The sequence below is a fragment of the Pogona vitticeps genome, chromosome 2, assembly GCF_051106095.1.
Source record: "Pogona vitticeps strain Pit_001003342236 chromosome 2, PviZW2.1, whole genome shotgun sequence".
Taxonomy (NCBI): Eukaryota; Metazoa; Chordata; class Lepidosauria; order Squamata; family Agamidae; genus Pogona; species Pogona vitticeps.
Genome location: NC_135784.1, coordinates 138540600 through 138562804, shown reverse-complemented (window position 1 = coordinate 138562804; position 22205 = coordinate 138540600). Strand labels below are relative to the sequence as shown.

Here is a 22205-nt window from a genome sequence, read left to right as displayed (position 1 = left end):
TGCATTCCACCGAACCTTTCTCCTCATTTTGATTGCCAACTGTGGAGTATAAAAGGGAATGTGCAAGTAGATATTAGCGCAATGTGTATTCGTTTGTTCTAGGGATGTTCAATCCAGAAAAAACAAAATGATTAGCCTTTTTTTCCAGGCTGTGCATTTAGCACTCAGACTGGCTGTTAATGTCATCTCCAGGTTCCAGGGAATGTGATGCAGTCACATTTTCTCCTCATTTTCAGTCACTGTGTTTTCTCAGCTCCTGGCCCTACATAAGGGAAAAGAGCTTTGGATTTCTGCCAGCTTTGCTTTAGAGCAGAACTTGCCAGGACATTTGGCCAAGAGGATTTTTCTCTAGAACAGGTGTTGTGTACAGATGTGCATTTAGTGTACCTTTGTTGAAATGCAAAGCATTAGATGACTGAATTCAGACAGACCAATTAATTTCAGATGGACATTTCCTTTACATAATCAGTAATCCAAAAAGATGGTCTCTTGTGTGTCCTATTCTGTGTCAACCTGGATAGCATCTTCCGGGTGAGGAGATTTTGGCAGGAAAATACACCTGGCTGGAAGCTTCACTGTGACTGGGAGGCATCCCTCTTTGAAATGTCAGAATGAGCTCCCTCTCCCACCCATGTTTCCAGACAGGGATTTCACTGTGCAATAGAACTGCCTCACTCATAGAAAATAGTGCAGAGGATTTTGCCTTCCATTTATATCCCTTCCATTTCTTCCCAGCCCATCTTCCACAACTTTTTTCTTACCATAAAAATAAAAATAAGGAAGAAGAGACAAGAGCTGCTCAAGCCCTTTTGACCGGTAGCAACAGGGAACCTTCCTGAAGCAACCTGAATCCCATGAACTCAGTATTAATATTAAAGACAGTTCAGGATGGAAGAAGGAGAAGAAGGAGCAGAACTGCAGAACTGGAATTGATGTTTTTCGTTTCATTTTGTTTTTGTCCACATACATAATTTATTCTAATTATACTATACCCCATTAAAAGAAAGTTCTACTTCATTTTTTAATTCCTTCAGCATCCTGATCATCCTAGGGAAGACATGCAGAGATGGCTTCTTTTACAGATGACCATGATCTTAAAGCAAAATGACTCCTCAACACACGCGTGCACCATTTAGCAAAGCTAACAAAGGTGTTTGAGGCTCGGTGGCCAGTGGCAGCAGGTTAGTAGGTGAAAACAGATTGAAAGGTTCACCCTTCTGTTCCTACAAATGATGTCTCAGCGCCTCTGCTGTTGGACAGCAGGACCACCCCAAAACATTTTGCTACATTGGGCAAAGGACATTTCTCCCCTGCCTGCCCTCCCAATCAGAAATTGTTTGGCCACTGGACAGTGTACATCGCGTCTGAGGGCAGCAGGTTAACTTAGGCACTCAGAACAGAGGACATGATATACATGACTCTTTTCTCCAGCAGAAAGAAACAGAACAGGGCCAAGGAACAGCCAGAGAGCTGCCACTGTTGTCCCTTTGCATTGCCATCTGAGATAGTCATTTCACTTGCCTGAATAGGGGAGCTGGCCCTGCTTGGTAGCATGGCTCACAGAAGTGAGGAGGACAGAACGGACTGCCTAACAACCTCCCCCACCCCACCCGCACCCCCCCTGACCACAACACACACGGTTCCAGTGCTTCTTTAAACTGGAGGCAGAGACAAATGACTGGTGCCTAGTGATTTAGAGGGAAGGCAGAACTGGAATACAAGGAAGGGACGTTTTGATCTTTTCTTTCTTTGGATGCAATGGAAGAAATCCAAACTTTGGGAATTGAAAACTGATTAATTGGGGGGTAATATATTTTTACAAGTGGAATCTTGGGGGATTATAATTAACCAAACATAAAAATGAATCTGTTTGAATCTCGGGGAGGAGGAAATGATTTGAAGTCATTAAAAATCTGTCAAAGTAGGGTAACAGGCAGTCTCAGGATGAGGCGTTAGGAGAAGACGTCTGTTTCCATATGGTTATTGAACAGAGGTGAGAAGATAACTTTTTTTGTACTATCCCAGAATATTCTAGTTGGCATGGTCAGTGGCCACGCTAGCTGAGGTATTCTGGAAGAGATGCGGTCCAGAAAAGCAACATTTTCTTATAGTTGGTAAAGAATCCATGTACATAGGAAAGAATACCTCTGCTTTCAATACAGGGGAGTGTGGAACAGAAGCTTGTATATGTTAGAAAGACTGAAAGGGTAATATAATGTGTATAAATGATAAGTGGAGGAGGATTAAAAAAAATCTATGGAGCCATCATTCTAAACTGTGAATTTTGAGAATATTTAGTTCAAAGCTGTCTTTCATGGAGAAGCACACCTTACCTGTTGCTTACACGTGGCACTGGCTGATCAAAGACACGGTATATTGAGCCAATATAAACATTCTGGTCCTCAGCAGAAAGCACTCCTTATCAGGAATGTGTTGGGATTGGAGTCTCTCGCACAGAGGATTATTTGTTCAGCCAGCATGATGATGATTTTTTTTCATTGGCTCAGACTAAATTTTCCAAAGCTGAGAAATGAAGGTCAGGAAGTAACTCTATCTGGAGTTATTTATAAACCAGGTGCTTGCCACTTAGAACAGTGACATTTTGACATATGGAAGTGGGGCAGGAAACACCAGTGGTGTGTATTGATTACCAGTGGTTTAACAACTGGCCCTTTTCAGGGCCTTTCCAAGGGCTAACATGGGAGAAAGTGTGGATCATGCTGCCTCCTGTGCTGTAGCATCAGTGATAAATCTAAGTCCCAAACATGCAAAATCCAGACAGATATCAGCTCTCTGTACTAAGGCATCTTTCATTCACATCCAATTGATCAATCACTGGTAATATTTATTCTTCTCTCCTTTACCTGGAGTGACAGCTTGCTACTTTGATATGGAAAAATTTAGTGCTGCTCATAGTTTTCATGCTAAGGATCCTTGCAAGAGGACTTGCATTATAGTCCAGACCCAGAAAATTATTCCTCTTGTGCAGGTTTTGTTGACACTACGACATATCGTCTTGAACATATTCTCTAGTAGCAAAATTAAATAACTGTTTAACACAACATCACTCAGTACAAACCCACCAGCAAAAAGGCAGCATGAATGTGAGTCAGTTAAAGCTATCGGAACCAGACCACATTGAAGAAGGTTGCTTTTGGTGACAACAGTTTACCACAGGTTTGCACAGTCAGTAGATCATAAGGAACATATTCCAATGCAAGCTTACTCTAAAGTGTGACCCATGGTACTCAATATAGTTTACTTCCTAATAAGCATGATTTGGGGTGATATTTTGAAAATATCAGTTGGAATTGCACACATGCTTTCTGATAGAAATACAGATGATGTTGGTGATGATGATGATTAGCAGCAGAAGTAGTGCTTATTAGTTGCTTTCCTGCCCACTGGGGCCACCAAGGTAATGTATAATAAAATATAGAAGAATAATAGAAGAATCATAGGGTTGGAAGGGACCTTGGAGGTCTGCTAGTCCAACCCCCTGCCCAAGGCAGGAGACCTGATACCATCCCGGACAGATGGGTATCCAATCTTTTCTTGAGGACATGTTGAAATCAGCCATTTTTGAAAACCAAGTTTAAAAGTCAACGGCCAAATTGAAAAATAGAGTTCTGATGACCCTGGAGAATCTGAACAGGGATGGAGCCAGCCTGACATCTCTTTGGATGCAGTTGCCTCGGTGAGGTGCTGATACAGAGAAAGCCCTGCTTTCTGAACGCACCAATCTGCCCTCAGCGGGGCCTCTGTTAATAGACTCTAGGGAGATTCATATGGGAGAGGTCATCTTTCAAAAATTTTGACAATCACTTGCTTAATAGTGTAACCATAATAATATTTGCCAGAGATGGGAAAAGTTACTTTTTCAGAAAGCAGCTCTCAGAGTATCTCAACTAACATGACTGCAGAGGTGCTTGTAAAAGTCCACAAAGTTCATCTTCTCTTGCAGGATTTGAAAGTGCTGTATGAGGAGATCTCCGATCACATCTCTTAATGGGCAGTTTTCCATTTCAAGAAGCCTATTGTCTTCTCTTCTCATAGGTCTCTCCATAGGTCATGCCTCACATCAGTGTACTTTGTACATTGACTCATCTTCTCAGTCTTGGATAATTTTTTGCAGCTTTGTTTTCTATGACTGGTTCAGTATCCAGATCCTCTAATATTTGGTCAAATAATTTCTCAACATGTTTAGGCAGCTGACAGATACTCTACTTCAGTAGATGAGATTACTACTGTGTCTTGCCTCCTGTTTCTGCAGCTAGTTGTTTCATAGAACAGTGAATTTGGAAGGGGCCAGTAAGGCCATCACATCCAACTCCCTGCTCGATGCAGGATACAAATTGAAGGATATCTGCTAGGTGATTGTCTAAGTTTCTCTTGAATGCCTCCAGTGCTGGAGCACTCACCACATCTTGAGGTAATTGGTTCCACTGCTGCACTGCTCTAACAGTTAGGATGTTTTTCCTGATATTCAATCGAAATCTGGCTTCCTGTAACTTAAACCCATTGTTGCGTGTCCTGGGATGATTGAGAACAGACTTTCTCAGCCTTTCAAATATTTGAAAAGGGTTATCATATCATCCCTCAGTCTTCTTTTCTCAATGCTAAACATGCCCAATTCTTTCAGTCTTTCCTCATAAGGCTTGATTTCCAGCCCCCTGATCATCCACGTTGCCCTCCTCTGAATTTGTTCCAATTTGTCAGCATCCGTCTTGAAGTGTGGTGTCCAGAACTGGACACAGTACTCAGGGTGAGGCCTAACAGTGCTGAATAGATAGGGGGACCAGCACCTTGCGGGATTTGGAAACTATACTTCTGTTAATGCAGCCTAAAATAGCATTTGCCTTTTTTTTAGCCACATCACACTGTTGGCTCATAATTAGCTTGTGATCTATGAGAATTCCAAAATCCATCTTCCTTGTAGTATTTTTGAGCCAGGTGTCCCCCATCTTGTAACTGTGTGTTTGCTTTCTTTTTCCAAGGTGCAGTACTTTGCACTTATTCCTGTTGAATTTCATTCTGTTGTTTTCAGCCCAGTACTACAGCCTATCAAGATCATTTTGAATTCTGTTTGTATCTTCAAGGGTATTAGCTATTCCACCCAATTTTGTATCATCCACAAATATGACAAGCGTTCCCTGCATTCTCTCATCCAAGTCATTAATAAAAATATTGAAGAGCACCGGACCCAGGATTGAGCCTAGGGTACATAACTTGTTACCTCCTCCCAATTTGAGAAGGAGCCATTAATCATCACCCTCTGAGTACGATTCTGTAGCCAGTTGTGCATCCACCTGACACTGGATCTATCCAGCCCACACCTACAGTAGTTAAGCTTGCTAATCAGGATATCATGGGGCACTTTGTCAAAAACTTTGCTGAAGTCAATATAGACTAGGTCTACAGCATTCCCTCTGTCTATCCAGGGAGGTGACCTGATCAAAAAACAAGATCAAATTAGTTTGGTAGGATTTGTTCTTGACAAATCTGTGCATAGTGACCATTTTATAATTTATTCCACAATTTTCCCTGAGATTGATGTCAGGCTGACTGGTCTGTAGATCCCAGGTTTCTCTTTTTTGGCCTTTTAAAAGATAGGGACAGCATTAGCCTTCCTCCAATCATCTGGCACCTAACACGTTTCCCATTTTTCAAGAAAATAATGGATAGAGGTTCTGAAAGTCTTCAGCCAATTCTCTCAGTACTCTCGGACACAGTTCATCCAGCCCTCATGCTCATAAAAGAACAGGTTCCTACTAGTAAACATGCAATGGGTGATGTCACTGGTCCAATCTGCGCCTGTGTAGGCCATTTCTTTCAGACTGGCTGTGACTTTCAGTGCCTTAGCTCTGGATGTGCAGTGCTATTTAGATCTCTCTTCTCCAGTTTCTCTTGCTTGGTGATTTTTTTTCTTGTGTAAGATTCCAGCTACTGCTGATTTGGCTGATCTTGTGTTAGTAGTCAAGTACAGCAACTTCCCTACAGCAGTTCTGTATTGGTTATTTGGTGGTAATAATTCATTTTTCTTTATGTGCCACAAAGGCCTGCACTTAGGAGTTAATTGATTGCCAAACAAGGGTAGTAAAGCGAGATGTTTGTTTGTTTGTTTGTTTGTTATGTTTTCCCATCCATCTTTCACTTTCTTGCCTGATTGTTATCTATCTATCTATCTATCTATCTATCTATCTATCTATCTATCTATCTATCTATCTATCTATCTATCTATCTATCTATCTATCTGTCTGTCTGTCTGTCTGTCTGTCTGTCTGTCTGTCTGTCTGTCTGTCTGTCTGTCTGTCTGTCTATCTATCTATCTATCTATCTATCTATCTATCTATCTATTTAATATCCTGCCTGTCTGGTCTTCTGACCCGCTATCTTTTCCCTTCCTCTTTCTCTCCTTCACTGTCCTGCCTGCTCCTTCTCTTCCCCTCTGTTACCTCTGTTCTTTTCTGTTTCTTCTCTTGTTGTATTTCCTGATGTTATTATGCTAAGGTAAAGGTAAAGGTAAAGGTTCCCCTTGACAATTTTTGTCCAGTCGTGTTTGACTCTAGGGGGCAGTGCTCATCCCCGTTTCCAAGCCATAGAACCAGCGTTTGTCCGAAGACAATCTTCCGTGGTCACATGGCCAGTGCGACTTAGACACGGAACGCTGTTACCTTCCCACCAAAGTGGTCCCTATTTATCTACTCGCATTTGCATGCTTTCGAACCGCTAGGTTGGCGGGAGCTGGGACAAGCAACGGGCGCTCACTCCGTCACATGGATTCGATCTTACGACTGCTTGGTCTTCTGACCCTGCAGCACAGGCTTCTGCGGTTTAGCCCGCAGCGCCACCATGTTATTATGCTAGGGGTTGTAAAACTGAGGTTTGGACACTATTTATTTATTTATTTATTTATTTATTTATTTATTTATTTATTCATTCATTCATTCATTCATTCATTCATTCATTCATTCATTCATTCATTCTATTTATATCCCGCCTATCTGGTAACATAACCACTCTAGGCGGCTCACAACATCATAATACAATAACAGAATAATAACAGCAGCAATAAAAACAGAATGATTACAATCAATATTAAAAACATCAAGATGGGAAAAATGAAAAATGAACTGCAAATATTAACTGGAGGGGAAGGCCTGCCTGAACATCCAGGTTTTTAGTTGACTTTTAAAAATGCCCAGCGACTGGGCAGCGCGAATCTCTGCAGGGAGATTGTTCCAGAGGCGAGGAGCCACCGCCGAGAAGGCCCGGTTTCTTGTTTTTTCCTTCTGGGCCTCCCTCAGCGTCAGGCTCCTCAACCTCACCTCCTGGCTCGCGCGGGTGACACGGGTAGAACTTGGTGGGAGTAGACGTTCCGCCAAATATCGAGGTCCTAAACTGTTTAGGGCCTTATACGTAAGCATCAAAACTTTGAAGTCGACGCAGAACCGAATGGGCAGCCAATGCAATGCGGCCAGAATAGGAGAGATATGTTGGAATTTTCTTGCTCCCGTCAGGAGTCTGGCCGCTGCATTCTGCACCACCTGGAGTTTCTGCATCAACCTCAAAGGCAGCCTCACATAGAGCGCATAGGTCTAATCTTGAGATTACAAGCGCATGTACCAAGGGAGTGAGCGCCCCCACATCAAGATAGGGTCGCAGCCGGGCTATCCGCCAGAGATGAAAAAAGGCGGTGTGGACCACGGACGCCACCTGAGTCTCCATGGTGAGCACCGGGTCCAGATGGATCCCCAGACTGCGTACCCCACTCTTTGCAGCAAGGGTCACCCCCCCAAATGAGAGGGAGTCACCCAGCCCGCCAGTGGTGGTTGCACCCACCCTCAGCACCTCCGTCTTGTCTGGGTTCAGCCTTAGCACATTTTCCTGCATCCATTGCAGTACGGTCCCCAGGCAGCGCTGGAGGAACAGGACGGCATCACCTGCAGTTGGTGAAAAGGAGATGTAGAGCTGGGTGTCATCAGTATACTGGTGACACAAGGCCCCACACCCCCTGATGACCCCACCGAGCGGCATCATATAGATATTAAACAGCATTGGGGAGATAATTGACCCCTGTGGAACCCCACAATTGAGACTCCACGGGGCCGAGACATTCTCCCCAAGCTGTACTCTCTGGGGGCGGTCCTCCAAGAAGGAACGGAGCCAGGCAAGCGCCAGGCCACCAATTCCCAACTCGGAGAGCCTCCCCAGGAGGATACCGTGGTCGACGGTATCAAAGGCCGCTGAGATGTCGAGGAGGACCAACAGAGACATTTTACCCCGTCAACAGCATCTGGCGTCACGGGCTGAAAAAGATCGAGGATCACCGCGCAAGATGGAGCGCTGGACATCTCTGCTTGACTCACTGCGTTTAAAAAAGGAGAGAGCTCCCAGTGGATGGCCTCCACTTTAGATTAAAAAAAATGTTGCAAATTGGTCTGGTGAAAAACTAGGGGGAGACTCATCACTCAGACCAATTCTGGATAGGTCATGGACTATATGGAATAATTCCACCTGCTGATTGGATGCTTCGCTTATTTGGTTAGCGAAGTATGCTCGACTGGCAGCCTTTACCTTAGCCAGGTAAAGGTTAGTCACGACCCTGACAGCTATCCAATTGTAATCCATCGGGTTCTTCCTCCACTTGCGCTCTAGCCATCTCCTAAGCCGCTTGATCGCTCGGAGGTCCTGGTTAAACCAGGGTGCAGGCCGAGCTCTGTGGTGGAGAGGGCGTTTAGGTGCGATCGTGTCTATAGCCCTGGAGGCGTCGGTGAACCAACCATCAACCAGAGCCTCGACAGGAGCGCCAACCAGGTCAGCCATAACACCTCTCATGGCAACCTGGAATCCAACAGGATCCAGTAGTCTTCGAGGGCAGACCATAGAAATAGGTCCTTGCTGCCTGCGAGGGGGGAGAGCCATTAGGAGGTTACATTTTACTAGATGATGATCTGACCATGACAAGGAGACCGACACAAGGTCGGTCACCATCAGACCACACTCGCTCCAACTGGTGGAAAAAACCAGGTCAAGCGTGTGGCCACCCACATGGGTGGGGCCGCTGACATGTTGGGACATGTTCAAGGAAGCCATGGTTTCCAGGAACTCAAGAGCTGGCCCAAAGGTCTCTGCCCCCGCATGCACTTTGAAATCACCCAAAACCAGCAGCTTCGGGCATCTCAACAATGCCACGGAGACAAAGTCCACCAGCTCCAGTAGGGAAGTTGCTGGGTCGCAGGGAGCACGGTAACTCAGCAAAATCCCAATACCATCCCTGGCCCCAATCGACATGTGGAGAGCCTCTAGACCCAGTTTTACCACCGCGGAGCGCCTAGTAACCTCCAGAGTGTTTTTATATATAATGGCTACTCCCCCCCCATCCCTCCAGTCTACCCTGGTGCTAGACAGCATAACCGGGTGGACAGGCAAGAGCCAAGGGAGGTCCCCCCTCTCCGCCTATCCACGTTTCGGTTATGCATGCCAGGTCTGCATCCTCCTCCAGGATAAGATCGTAAATCACCTGGAGCTTATTGGACACAGACCTGGCATTCAACAGCACCAATTTTAGAGTGGAGGGCTGGCTGGTTTGGCTACCTCGATACTGGAAGTTGGTCACAGTCTCAGAACAACGGACAGCCTTTAAACATCTGCTCGTCTTTCTTCTGACACGAGTAGGGACTGTGCCAACGCCATATCTCCCTCTACCCATGATCACAGGGATATTCAGAGGCCCCTCGCTGGGAGAGCAGGCCTTCCACTCCATATCAGAGAAGGGGGGGAAAAGAGAGGGGGGAAACTAGCTGACTAAATATAAGCAAATTAAATAATGAAGAAAAAGAAAAAAATACATGAACAAGAGGAGGTAATAAAAAAATTACATAAAAATAAATTACATAACACAGGAATACATTAACTAAATACAATATAATAACTAACCCAGAAATATAAAGCAAATTATAAATATACTAAATAAAATTATAACTTTATAACTGTACTAAACAAAGCCAAAAAACAAGAGTAAAAAAATTTAACTTATTAAAAAAGAAAAAAAAAACTCATAATGTTTACCCCCCACATATAGTCCTGGGTTGTCTTCCCCTGCCACGTAGCCTTGTCCTTTTTGATGTTGTTAGGCTTGATGTTGCTAACAGTGCTTGAATATAGATCTTGTTAGTAGGGCAGATCACACAGTTCTCGGTGGTGGAGATAGAGATCTCAGTAAAAAACACAAAAGACATCAGAAGCACCAAAGTCCAAAGTGGAGAAGGCACTTTCTTTACCGGGTAGGCAGTCATTAAGCCAGAAAGAGCAGACAGGGAGAGAAGGTTTTAGACAAGGAAGGGGAGAGAGAGGCAACTCAGGGGAAAGAGAAGGTTTTGTAAAGAAAACTGCCCTCTGGTCATCCAACATGGCGCCAGCGTCCTGACGCTTCTGGACCTCACAGGCGCCCTCCGATAGCCTCCAAACAGCCACAAAAGGATCCAGCGCTCTCCTGGTGTTTTCTAGTCCAGGCGTTCTTTACTCTGTTGGGGCGCACTCCGTCGGGAGGGTCTTACCGGTCTCCAGTCCCTGGATCCTCTCCCGACAATGCCCTCTGGGTAGGCAAGGAACATCCGAGCTCCGCCGAGCAGCCACCAGCCGACCTCTGCGTTTCAAGCTCCAGCTCCGTCTGCACTCCATCTGCACCCGCTCCGACTCACAGCTGCAGCCCGGGTCAGAGAACTCTTCCTAAGCACACACACCAGTGGTTTTAGACAAGTAAGGGGAGAGAGAGGCAACTCAGCGGAAAGAGAAAATAGAAAACAAAATTTAAAAGGGCAAAGTAGTAGCAGAGGAAAATAGAATACAAATTGGGCGGCGGCGGTAAAATCGCTACCCGCCCACCACCAGTGCCATCTTGGTCATATCTTCTAGTGTGTGTGCATGGGGGGGAGTTTGAGTAACACTGAAATGGTTGTAAAAGTGAGGTGAAAGGTCATAAAGCAAGCCATTATAACTTGGGGTTTTTTCTGAACCCCATTTCCATGGATGTAGCCACTGCATAAATATCATTGAGTTTGAAGTATTTTAGGAATTCCTTAATTTTCTGTTTTCAGTGGAGAAAGTACAGTGGTGCCCCGTATAGCGAGATTAATCCGTTCCGGATTAACCTTCGCTATACAAAAACATCGCTGTGCGGGTAAGGAAAACCTATTGGAACGCATTAAACTTAGTTTAATGCGTTCCAATAAGTGTGCAAACTTACCCCTCCAGCGATGTTTTCGCGTCCGGCGGCCATTTTGGAGCCGCCGATCAGCTGATCGGCGGCTCCAAAATGGCCGCGGATGGCCCGAAATGCCCCCCCGCAGCGTTTTCGCGACCTCCGTAAGCAAGGGGAGGGCACGAAAACGCTGATAGGGGCCATTTCGGGTCATGCGGCGGCCATTTTGGAGCCGCCGATCAGCTGTTCGGCGGCTCCAAAATGGCCGCCGGAGCCCCAATCGTCGCAAAGCGAGTGCGGCGATTGGGGCTGATCCGTATAGCGATCCCCAAAAAGGGATCGCTATATGGATTTTTCGTTAAACGGTGCACTCGTTAAGCGAGGCACCACTGTAGTTTCCATCATTCCCTCCATTTGGATTCCAAACTAGTAGGTTGATACCTCCTGACTTCACTTCATTCTCCTTATTCAGATGGCCCAGGACTTTTTCACAATTAGCTCCATGTTCACAGGCTAGGACCCATGTCATAATTATATGTCGGCATGTAGATCCATCTGTCATTTCTGTATTGGATGGAGAGACACATATCAAGTTGGTCTTGTATGAAACCTTCTTTGATAAATATATTACTCAATTTCTCATTCCATACGCTAACCGCTTGCTTCAGCCAAAGATGTTTATCTGAAGTTTGCACGTGATTGGCCCATCCCCTGTTTTTCAAATCCAGGAGGCTGGTCCTAGTAGATATTGTTATTGACTTCTCAATGGATGGTGGTTGTTTTGATGTGTAAGTGTTCAAAATGCATCTTTCTGAAAGCTGCGATGCTAAAAGTATACCTATTGTGGTGTGCTTCACAATTGATACAAAGGGTTCAGCTAGACACCTCTGGGAATAACCCTTAGCTACCAGTATAGCCTTGCAAGGATAGATTACCCCTTTTGCCTTTTGCTCTTCTTTGAACATTCCCTCACACACCACATGCTTCTTGCTTGCAGTCAGCTCTACAAGTGTCCAAGTTTTATTTCTGTGTAGCATCTCTATTTCTTCTTGAGCAGACTTTCCACCTCCTTCCTTCTGTTGCAGGTATTCTGCCTGTTTCTTCCTATTCCTGGATGGGAAGGTTCCCATGCTAAAGACTCCTGTGGTGTTGCTGTCCTTGTGAGGTGGAACAGCTCTAGCTCTTGGCCTTGTGCCCCCTCTGTTAGGCAGTGTAAAGCAACAGGGTTTGTGTTTTTTCTGCCATCAAAACACGGAACATTTGGCACTGTTCATTCTTCCTCTTCTGATATTCAGGAGTTCTGGCCTTTCAGTAAAGCATCGCTACCCTGATTTTAACCAGAAAGAGGCCAGATTCAGATAAGGTGAATTACCATTCATTTTCTCATTCTGATCTGAGCCTGGCACTTTGCTCAGGCTGAACTTCCTTGAAATAGGAACAAAATCCCTATTCCCATGTGTATTGTTCATCTGCCCCTAGCTTTCACTCCTTTTTTTTTCTTTTTGGTATATCTGAATGTTGAATCTTATGTGGTATGAAGCATCAAATTATATTATTTGTGTACTTTGGGTTGGATTCAAATTTGAATGCAGATAACATGATTAGCTGAAGTCCCATTGGTTTCATTGGTTGTGCTCTATGTATGACTAAGTTGGAATCCAACCCAATGTTTGTCAGAAAAAATACAGTCGACACTGGCAATGGAAATGTGGAGAAGAATCTGTTTCATCATAAGTTCATGATGAAAATGCTTATTGATAGCAGCTGGAAGAACTCAAAGGAGCTGGAAGAACCTCAGATATTTGTCTTCCATGTGGAAGGGATTGTCACTCTTGATTTGGCCTCCTCGGCCACACTAGATGCTGTTCCAAATCCTCCATACAGAGCACGTCACCATAGTCTCTCGAGACTGAAGGATGCCTAATCTAATCTAATTTAGATAAACCTTTTGATGCCATTCTTACCAGAAGGGTTGCATGACAACCACGCATCACCCATTCTGGTGCTCTTAGTAAGTGGGCTATCAGTGCTAGTCACAAGAATCAGCAAATCCCTGGAAGGAGCTGGTTTAGATAGGGTTTTAATTTATATAGAGGGACGTGGTGGCGCTGTGGGCTAAACCGCAGAAGCCTGTGCTGCAGGGTCAGAAGACCAGCAGTCGTAAGATCGAATCCACGTGACGGAGTAAGCACCTGTCGCTTGTCCCAGCTCCCGCCAACCTAGTGGTTCGAAAGCATGCAAATGCAAGTAGATAAATAGGGACCACCTCAGTGGGAAGGTAACGGCGTTCCCTGTCTAAGTCGCACTGGCCATGTGACCACGGAAGATTGTCTTTGGACAAAAACGCTGGCTCTATGGCTTGGAAACGGGGATGAGCACCTCCCCCTAGAGTCGAACACGACTGGACAAAAATTGTCAAGGGGAACCTTTACCTTTACCTTTTAATTTATATGCCATTTTCTCTCAGGAAAAAAAATTGCTCACAAGGTAGTTCAAAATAGATCAGGAATAATCTTTCAGAAAATATGTCTGTAAAACATGATTCAGCTTAGTCAATAAAGCAGCCACATAAGAATCTCAGGATAACAATCTCAGGACCAGTATTGTGGTGGTCAGAGGTGCCCATTCAATATCCAATGCCTCTGGAAATACAGTACAGTTCCACAAGATGGTCCAACTTTACTCACTACAAAGCATTACTGTTGTCTGGCTGAGATCTGTGGAGGGCATTTTAATGGTGAGTGATTGGAAGAGAATGGATTTCACTTCCCAGGGATTAAGCCACACATAGACAAAGTGAATCTATAAGCAGGCCTCCACATGTGCATGTGTGGTTCCCAGCTGTTATCTTCACATCATTCTTGTGAATGGATTGGGACTGCTATCTGTTTTTCATCTGAAAGTGAAAAGTGAGTTTTATTTAGTTCATCCTGTTCTTTTCTGCTTTGCCCTCTTGGCGCATTACCAAGCCTCAGGGCCATCTCCCAGGTGCCTCCTTTTATTAAAAAAGAAGAAAGGAAGAAAGCCCCACAAATGTTGCTTGTCATGTTAATCCAATAGACCGAAGTCAAGCTCCTTTCTGTTTATAGCTTTCTTGGAACTAAGAAATTGAGACAAACTGAAAATATATGCTTCATCACCCCCAGGAAAAGAAACCATTATATTTTTTGGTTGCATAAGCATTCTAGATTGGAAAATCTGGTATCTGTTCAAGACCTTTTGATCAGGGGAGCTTTGGAAGTGCAGAAAATTAAAAACACAGACAGATGGGGATTAGGGTTGAGCATCGGGAGAATCATTTCTCTCTTTCTCTCTCTTTTTTTATTTCGGTTTCCACCAATGTATAAAAAGTATTAACAGTCCGGTTATGTAAGCTATGTCAGAGCTCAACTATATATGGAACAGTAATGCTAAATGTAATGAAGTCGTTACACATTCTGTGTTTGTTTTTATGAAGATAAAATTCGTTTCCCATGCACAAAGCGCAGTTCTTAGCTTTCAGCAAGACAGGCAGATGGTCCCAAAACAATCATCCAAACTCTTTTAGACTCTGAGAATTTAGATGCAATACTAACTTATTCTGCAAAACCTGATAAAAATTGATTTCTCTGTGTTCTCTCTCCAATCATTATTTGATCTTTGTCTGTTTCCTCTCTTTCTCTCTCTGCAATGAAAAGCCCAAGGCTGCAATCCTATAGACATTTACCTCAGAATCAGCCTCATTAAACCGGAGAGGGCGTCTTTTTGGTGGGTTAGTACTAGAATGCACGGCAAGCGGAAGGTGGGGTGGAGGAGGCATGAGTGGTCCATGTTCCTACATGCATTACAGTTCCTTGCTCAGACACACCAAAGAGACCTGTGGCACCTTAAGGCCTTGCCAGATTATTGTGGCTGAACTCAAGAGGAAGCATTATTAGATCCATTTGGGGCCCAGTCATTGCCTCTTTCAGGGCTCAGCTTCCTGGCTTTGTCTCTTTGATAGGTTAGACAAGCAAACACTGAGTGAAACAGCTGGGCAAGGTCCCTTTGAAGCCCTCTAAATACCATTTGAGTTCCTTGAGGACAAGGACTATCTGTTCTGCTGCTGTAAATCCCAGGGAGGGAAATACTGGTGGGAAAAGAACAACCTTGTAAGTAAAGGTTACTCTCCCTTTCCTATTGTTTCCTCCCTCTCCTAACGTTTCTTCTATTTAAAAAATGTATACTATTTTATGCTGTTAGCCGCCTAGAGTGGCCTTAACCGACCAGATAGGCAGGATATACTGTAAATAAATAAATAAATAAATAAATAAATAAATAAATAAATAAATAAATAAATATGACGCCTTGCTGTTCCAGGAGGATGGTGTATTCCTGCTGCAAACATTTCCTTCTGGGTTCATGTTGTGAGTGCATGTTGATGGCCATATGTGGCCAAAGACACTCACAATGCATATGTATATTTATCCAAGAGCTACTTGGAAGGAAAGTACTGCTAAGCTTATGATTTTCACTGTTTTCAGTATTCACCACAATCTTTTTGCCAACATGGATATTCATCCACAATAGTCCCAGTATTCCATGATAGATCCTCCATTAAGTCTATGCAGAATGGTACAGTGTTCGAAGCCCACTTTGCCTGCGGAAGACAACATCAAAAATGTGAATGTATTAGTTAGGTCTTCCCTAGGAGAGGGGTAGCCTGTTACAAATATAAATTGAAAATGCCAATCTTGTGTATTTAAAAAAATAATTGTTAGCCCCAGCTGCTTTTCTATTTCGAAAGGATCCAGGCTGCAAGGGCTGAAATACTGGCCTCCAAAAGAGGTATTTCAAATGAGAAAAACAGTAACTTTGTTATAAAACGTGCATGTCTAGTATAGGCTTGCCAGGCAGATGACACAATGTATCAGATGTGGGAGGGAGAAATACAGGCTAACAAAAATTCACAGCTGTTATGTAAGAGTTAAAAAAAGGTTTTTTTTGAGTGACAGTCCTCCAGACATTTTGCCATATATAGTATCTTGAGGAAATTAACAAACAATTCTGCAAGGCATATTTAAAGTATTTCTGCATTACAAAAGCACAGAGCAGTTGTGTTTATCCCAGCCCCGAGTGCTTTCAGTAAACATTATCTCAGGATTTCTGAGAGCAGACTCCTGACACAAGTTTTCACAGGGGAAATCAGTTCTAGGTCTGGGGCAATCTGAACTTTTGAATCTGTCAATCAGGATATTAAAAAAAATAAGAGAACAAATATTCAGAAACTCACTCATTTAATCTGTGAAGTTACTGTTTTTAGCTTTGTTGCTGGAAATAGTCTTATCCAATGGTTGTTGTGGGTTTTTCGAGCTCTTTGGCCGTGTTCTGAAGGTTGTTCTTCCTAACGTTTCACCAGTCTCTGTGGCCGGCACCTTCAGAGGACAGCACTCTGAGTGCTGTCCTCTGAAGATGCCGGCCACAGAGACTGGCGAAACGTTAGGAAGAACAACCTTCAGAACACGGCCAAAGAGCCTGAAAAACCCACAACAACCATTAGATCCCGGCCGTGAAAGCCTTCACGAATATAGTCTTATCCAATGTTAGCAGATATTTGGTGCGTATATCCTGTCATAGTCTCAACCATTCTACCCATCTTATCACTATACAATTATCTGGTAATTTTCCCCTGACTTTCTTTACTGACCTTCTTTTACAACAGTATTGATGATTTTGACCTTGGTTTCCAGTGACAACCTTTGCTAAATCTAAACCCTCCTTTTTAATTATCATTTCAAAAAGTTAGGGGACATCTTTTGGAAAACATGCACACAACATGTTCATAGAGCTTTTTGGTCTGATATAGCTTTCTTTCTCAGGTTGACTACCCCAAAGTAAGGGTTTGAAAATTGGAACATAGCTTTCTAGTCTGCATTCTGCGTAATAGACATGGCAATATTAGTTTACCTGAGAGATTAAAGGGTGTGTTTATTTCTTTGTCATATGTATTGCACTTATTCACACCTTTGCTTCACACCATTTCATTCACAATTGTTTAAAAATTGTCATGACAGGGCCTGATTGCACCTGTCAAAAGAACCTCAGTCATATCTCTTTGGCTGTTTTTTAGATTGTTTAATTCAGGGGTCAGGGAACTTTTTTACCTTTTACCCCCCAAAAAAATTTATATAAGCCAACATTACCCCCTTGATTTGAAAGGGAGGAAATGATACAGGATTTGATGAAGCCACCCTTTTTTCCTGCCTTAATTTAAGCCTTGCCTGTTCTTTTCATAGTTTTGAGTCAGTCTCTCTCTCTCTCTCTCTCTCTCTCTCTCACACACACACACACACACACGTCCACCCACTCACCATCCATCCATTTTCTACATACATTTTCTACATACTTTTAAATAAGCTTGATGAAGTCCTCTGTCTTTCGCACCTTCCTTCCCCTTGTTAACTTGATCCTTTCCCACCTCCTGCTTGCTTGCAGTCATTTCCAGAGGAAGCAGTCATTCACAAGCCCCCCCCCCCATTGATTTTTTCCCTGGGGCTATTCCACAGCTGTAACCAATCAAGCAGGCTTATCTTCGATCTCTGAAAGAACGGAGGATTTACATGGTGCCCTGCTGCAACCAAGGAAGTAACAGGGAGAGGTGGTTTACAATTTGAGGTTTGGCTGCAGGGGGTGGGGGTGGGAGGGAGGGGGTTAGCGCTCTGCTCATTACCCCCAAGATTTTCACTTTTAGCCCATTTGGGGTAATTTACCCCTGTTCCCTGAGCACCGGTTTAATTAATTTCTGATCACAGAATGCATGGTCAAGATTGATTCATTGTAGCGTTCTCCATTTATTAGGTCTATGGTTCGTATTATATTATGCATTGGTTTATGAATATTCATGTTGCTGAGAGGCGGAGTCAAGAGAGATGCTATAAGAGGTGGAGTCAGAGAGTTAGTTTAAGTTAGTGAGAGAAATGTAAGAATCAGGCAAGAGAGAAAAGCCAAACAGAGTAATAGAGTGTGTTGTTTGGGAAATTTAAGGTGATTAGCTACTGAAGATATTTATGAATCTCTGTAATCAATAAACCAAAGTTTTCTTTAAAAGAACTTGAAGTGTGGACCTGAATCTTTCTGAAGTAAATAATGATTTAGAGATCACCTGGTGGCAGCAAGTGTAAAAGAAGAGAGTGTTTGCCTTTGTGTGCTCTGAGGCTTGAAGGTCAAGCAAAGGGGCATGAGGGTGGACGCAACACTCATTTTCCCAGCCAAAGGATTATTATTAGTTTATTCCTAATAGTTTCAGCTTGTGTGAACGTTGCTGCTGATTTATTTCCTTTGCAAAGGGGTCAGGTTTTTGGGCGCTGTGGCCACTTTGTGGCTACAGCGTTTGTACCCTTTTAAAAACATTTTTCTTTTAAAGATATATTGACACGCTGCCAGCAAAAACAACATTAATATATTGCTCAGAAGGAGACAGCTTGAAGGATACAGTCTTCTTGTGGGTGGAAGAGGGCTTGAGCGGCTTTTAATTGTAATATACATTTAACTGTATATACATTAATTGTAATATACATTTAATTATATACACATTTCCAGCTTTTAATTGTAAAGAAAGGAGTGTTACATCTCCTCTCTCTCTTTTTTTAACCCTGCTCTTCACAATACTTTGCAAGTCTTTGAAAACCCATTTTCTCCTTCCTTCACTATGCAAAAGACTTGCAAAGTATTGTGTTGCTGATTTATTTCCTTTGCAAAGGGTTTGGGTAAAGGAGGGAAGGGAAAAGAGGAGGAGGAGAGAAGGCTCTGTCCACTCAGTTGCACTGTCAATGTATCACTTTTGTTATTTTTTTTTAAAAAAACAGACAAGTGGGGCTGATTGCCCAAGAAACAGTAGAGAAAAATGAATTGATACAAAATGAAGAGCAGCGTAGCTTAATATAATGGTTGAAATAGAAAGAAATGAATCAATACAGTTTTAAAAATATGAACGCTCCTTTTGGCATATATACCACATGACTGCAAAAACAAATGTATTGGTCCAACAGAGGCATGAAATGATTTGGTGTAGCTGTGGTTCTTTTGGCAGGTTTGATAACGCCCACTATTGCTTTGGTTTCGGGTGAGAAGTGGTTAACTGATGAAAAAAGGAGGCAACTTCTGGCATTTCCCCTTGCTTGGTGTCTTTTCGTGAATGGTATCTTCCGTAGACCATCTTGATTGCTACCATTGGTGCTGTCAACATTCCGACTGCCCTTTGCTATGTAAAGCTTGACACCCTTTTTCCTGCTGGCAATGTGAACACAATATTGTGCAGCAATATTTGGCCATTTCATGGTGTTTTGAATCATGGATATAGAAGGACAATACTCACATTCATAAACCAGAGGGGTGTGTGTGTGTGTGTGTGTGTGTGTGTGTGTGTGTGTGTGAGTGTGTGTGTGTGTGTGTGTGTGTGTGTGTGTGTGTGTGTGTGTGTGTGTGTTTGGAAGAGTTGAATTAATCCAGTTTTTATCAGTTAAAATATTTGCTCAGCTGGACAAACAGGAAAACACTACCAGCATATGCTTGAAATCTCAACTAGTACTCACAGATATATTTAATTGAATCAAAATCCTGAGACAGCGTAGCAAACATCACATTGTCATGTGCCATCAAGTCAGTGACCCTGCTCATGACTGGTCTCCAAAATGTCCTGTCCTCCCCTGCTCAGGTCTCATAAACACCAGGCTGTGGCTTCCTTTATGGAATCAATCGATCTCATATTTGGCTTTCTTCTTTTTCTGATGCCTTCAGCTTTTTCTTGTATTATACAGTATCTTCTCCAATGACCTTTGGCTTCTCATGAGCCCAAATTATGACAGCCCCAGTTTCATCATTTTTACTACCAGAGAAAATTCAGGCTCAATTTGATTTAGGACCCAGATGTTTGTCTTTCTCATGGTGCAGTGCAGAGTATCTGTCCTCAAGGTTCTCCGTAATTCAAATGAAAGGTAGAGTAGTTTTGGTGTTTGTGTAGATCATGAGAAAGTATGGGTTCTGGGGTGGGGCAGGAAGAAAAGTCCAGTGAGAAAAATGGATAAACCCATCCGTTTTGTATCTATTTAATTGGCTAGGATATTCCATTGTATATTCAGAATTTTTGAAGCTGAGATCCTTTTTACTCTATCTGGGAAATAATGGGTCAGATTTTTCTTTTTAAAATTTGATACGAACAACAACATTTTTGTGCAGCCCCATTAGCTATTGTCTGCTATTGATTTTGCCCCCAGGGCAATCTGTTTCACCAGTGTTTATAAGTCCATATGTTAGGATTTCCATGTAGTTGAGGGGAAAAGATAGATAAAATCCCCGCCCTTTCTACACATGGCAGGTATACTGGGAAGACAACATCATTCCCACTGCATGAGCCATCCTTCATTGTGCCAGCAAGGGGAGCCCTCCTTCTGATGCTGGTTAGTGTATGAATGTGGGATGATTTTTACCTTCATCCAGTTCTGGGGTGTTGGCTCAGCCCACAAGTGGCACTTGCCCACCAGCTGCTACACAGAACATAAGCTCCCACTGTGACTAGTATTGAATGTTCAAACCCCATGACATGATTGCTAATCATGTTGGTACTATACGGTGTGTGTTATGTCCCGTCAAGTCTCCACCGACTTATCATGACTCCAATAGGGCTTTCCAGGTCAGTGAGCTATTTAAGGGGCGGCTTTACCAGTTCCCTTCACCCAGTAAGATTCCATGGCTGAGGAAGGATTCAAACCCAGGCCTCCTGAGTCCTAGTCCAACACTCTATCCACTCCACCACACTGGGTGTATCATTACTATACCATTTTAGAAGTCTAGTTTTGTCTTATTGTAGGGAAGCTGTTATTCAAAAGTAAATGTATCTTTAGGCTCGCTCGCGCTCTGTATGTGTGTGTGCATGCAAAATGTGGCTCTTGAGATGTTGTTCGACTGCGTTCCCAGCATCCCTCACCACCCAGAGTTGCTGAGAGCTACGAACAGCCCAACAGCATCTGGAGGTTTGCACTTTGCCCGTCCCTTGTGTTTGCCAGCAGAGTGATTTCTAATTCCAAGAAGCCTAGCCATCTTATCCTTTTCCTGTGTAGAAAGTGGAATGTAGGCCTAGGATGTTACTTATTTGCAAGGTATGCTGGAAAACTCCCTCCACCATTTGTCGTTACCTACTCTGTGTTGAAGAGATTCGGATGCTTCTTTCTCCACTGTTATCCCCTTCTCCTAATTTTTAAGGACTGTACACTTTTGCCCTTGAGCAAGCAACTCTGTCCCAGAAGAAGTCTCCATAACATGACATGGTGATAGGGGACTGGTCTAGGTGGCCAGCATTCATTCTGTGCACACGGCAGCTTTCAGATGAATGAATGAATGAATGAATGAATGAATGAATGAATGGCAACAAGCCCCCTCAGCACATCTTTTTAAGTGGCCACTTGTCGTTATGTGCTGTCAAGTCACTTCTGACTCATGTTGACCCTAAGAATGAGCCATCCGCAAAAGGTCCTGCCCTCAACAGCCCTGCTCAGCTCTTGTAAACTTAATTTAGGGGCTCAGTCCATCTCAAATGTGGCCTTCCTCTTTTCCTGCTGCCTTCAACCTTTCCCAGCACAATGGTCTTTTCCAGAGAATCCTGCCCTTCTCACAATGTGCCCAAATTAGGACAGCCTCAGTTTCATGTCTTAAGCTCCAGAAATAGTTCAGGCTTGATTTGCTCTAGGACCCACATGTTCGTTTTTACCTACCACCAAACATGTAGACAAACATTTAGAAATAACTGCTAACAGTCAAAGGGAGGTAGAATAAAACTCACCCCCATGCCCATGGTACGCCCACAGCTCAGTCTACTGCCTGGGTACCCCCTGCTGATAGGCAAGGTCATGTCCCCTAATTTCCTTCTTGTTGTTTCTCTGTCTTTAAACTGGGCTCGGACTGGAGAACCCTTCATACGGAGGATGCCTTCTAACAGAGGAATGTTTTTGTTGGCCCTTCAAGCAAAAGGCTGCCTTTTATTAGACAGGAG

General features: G+C 43.4%; 1 long non-coding RNA gene across 1 annotated transcript in view; it reads left to right on the top strand.

Moving 5' to 3' along the window:
• The window catches only part of LOC144586282 (uncharacterized), a 33115-nt gene extending 26668 nt beyond the window's left edge, over nucleotides 1-6447 (top strand). Inside the window, exon 2 of the long non-coding RNA XR_013541016.1 lies at nucleotides 736-6447. This is a non-coding gene — a long non-coding RNA (uncharacterized LOC144586282). The remainder of the gene's footprint in view (nucleotides 1-735) is intronic.
• Nucleotides 6448-22205: the final 15758 nt, after the last annotated feature.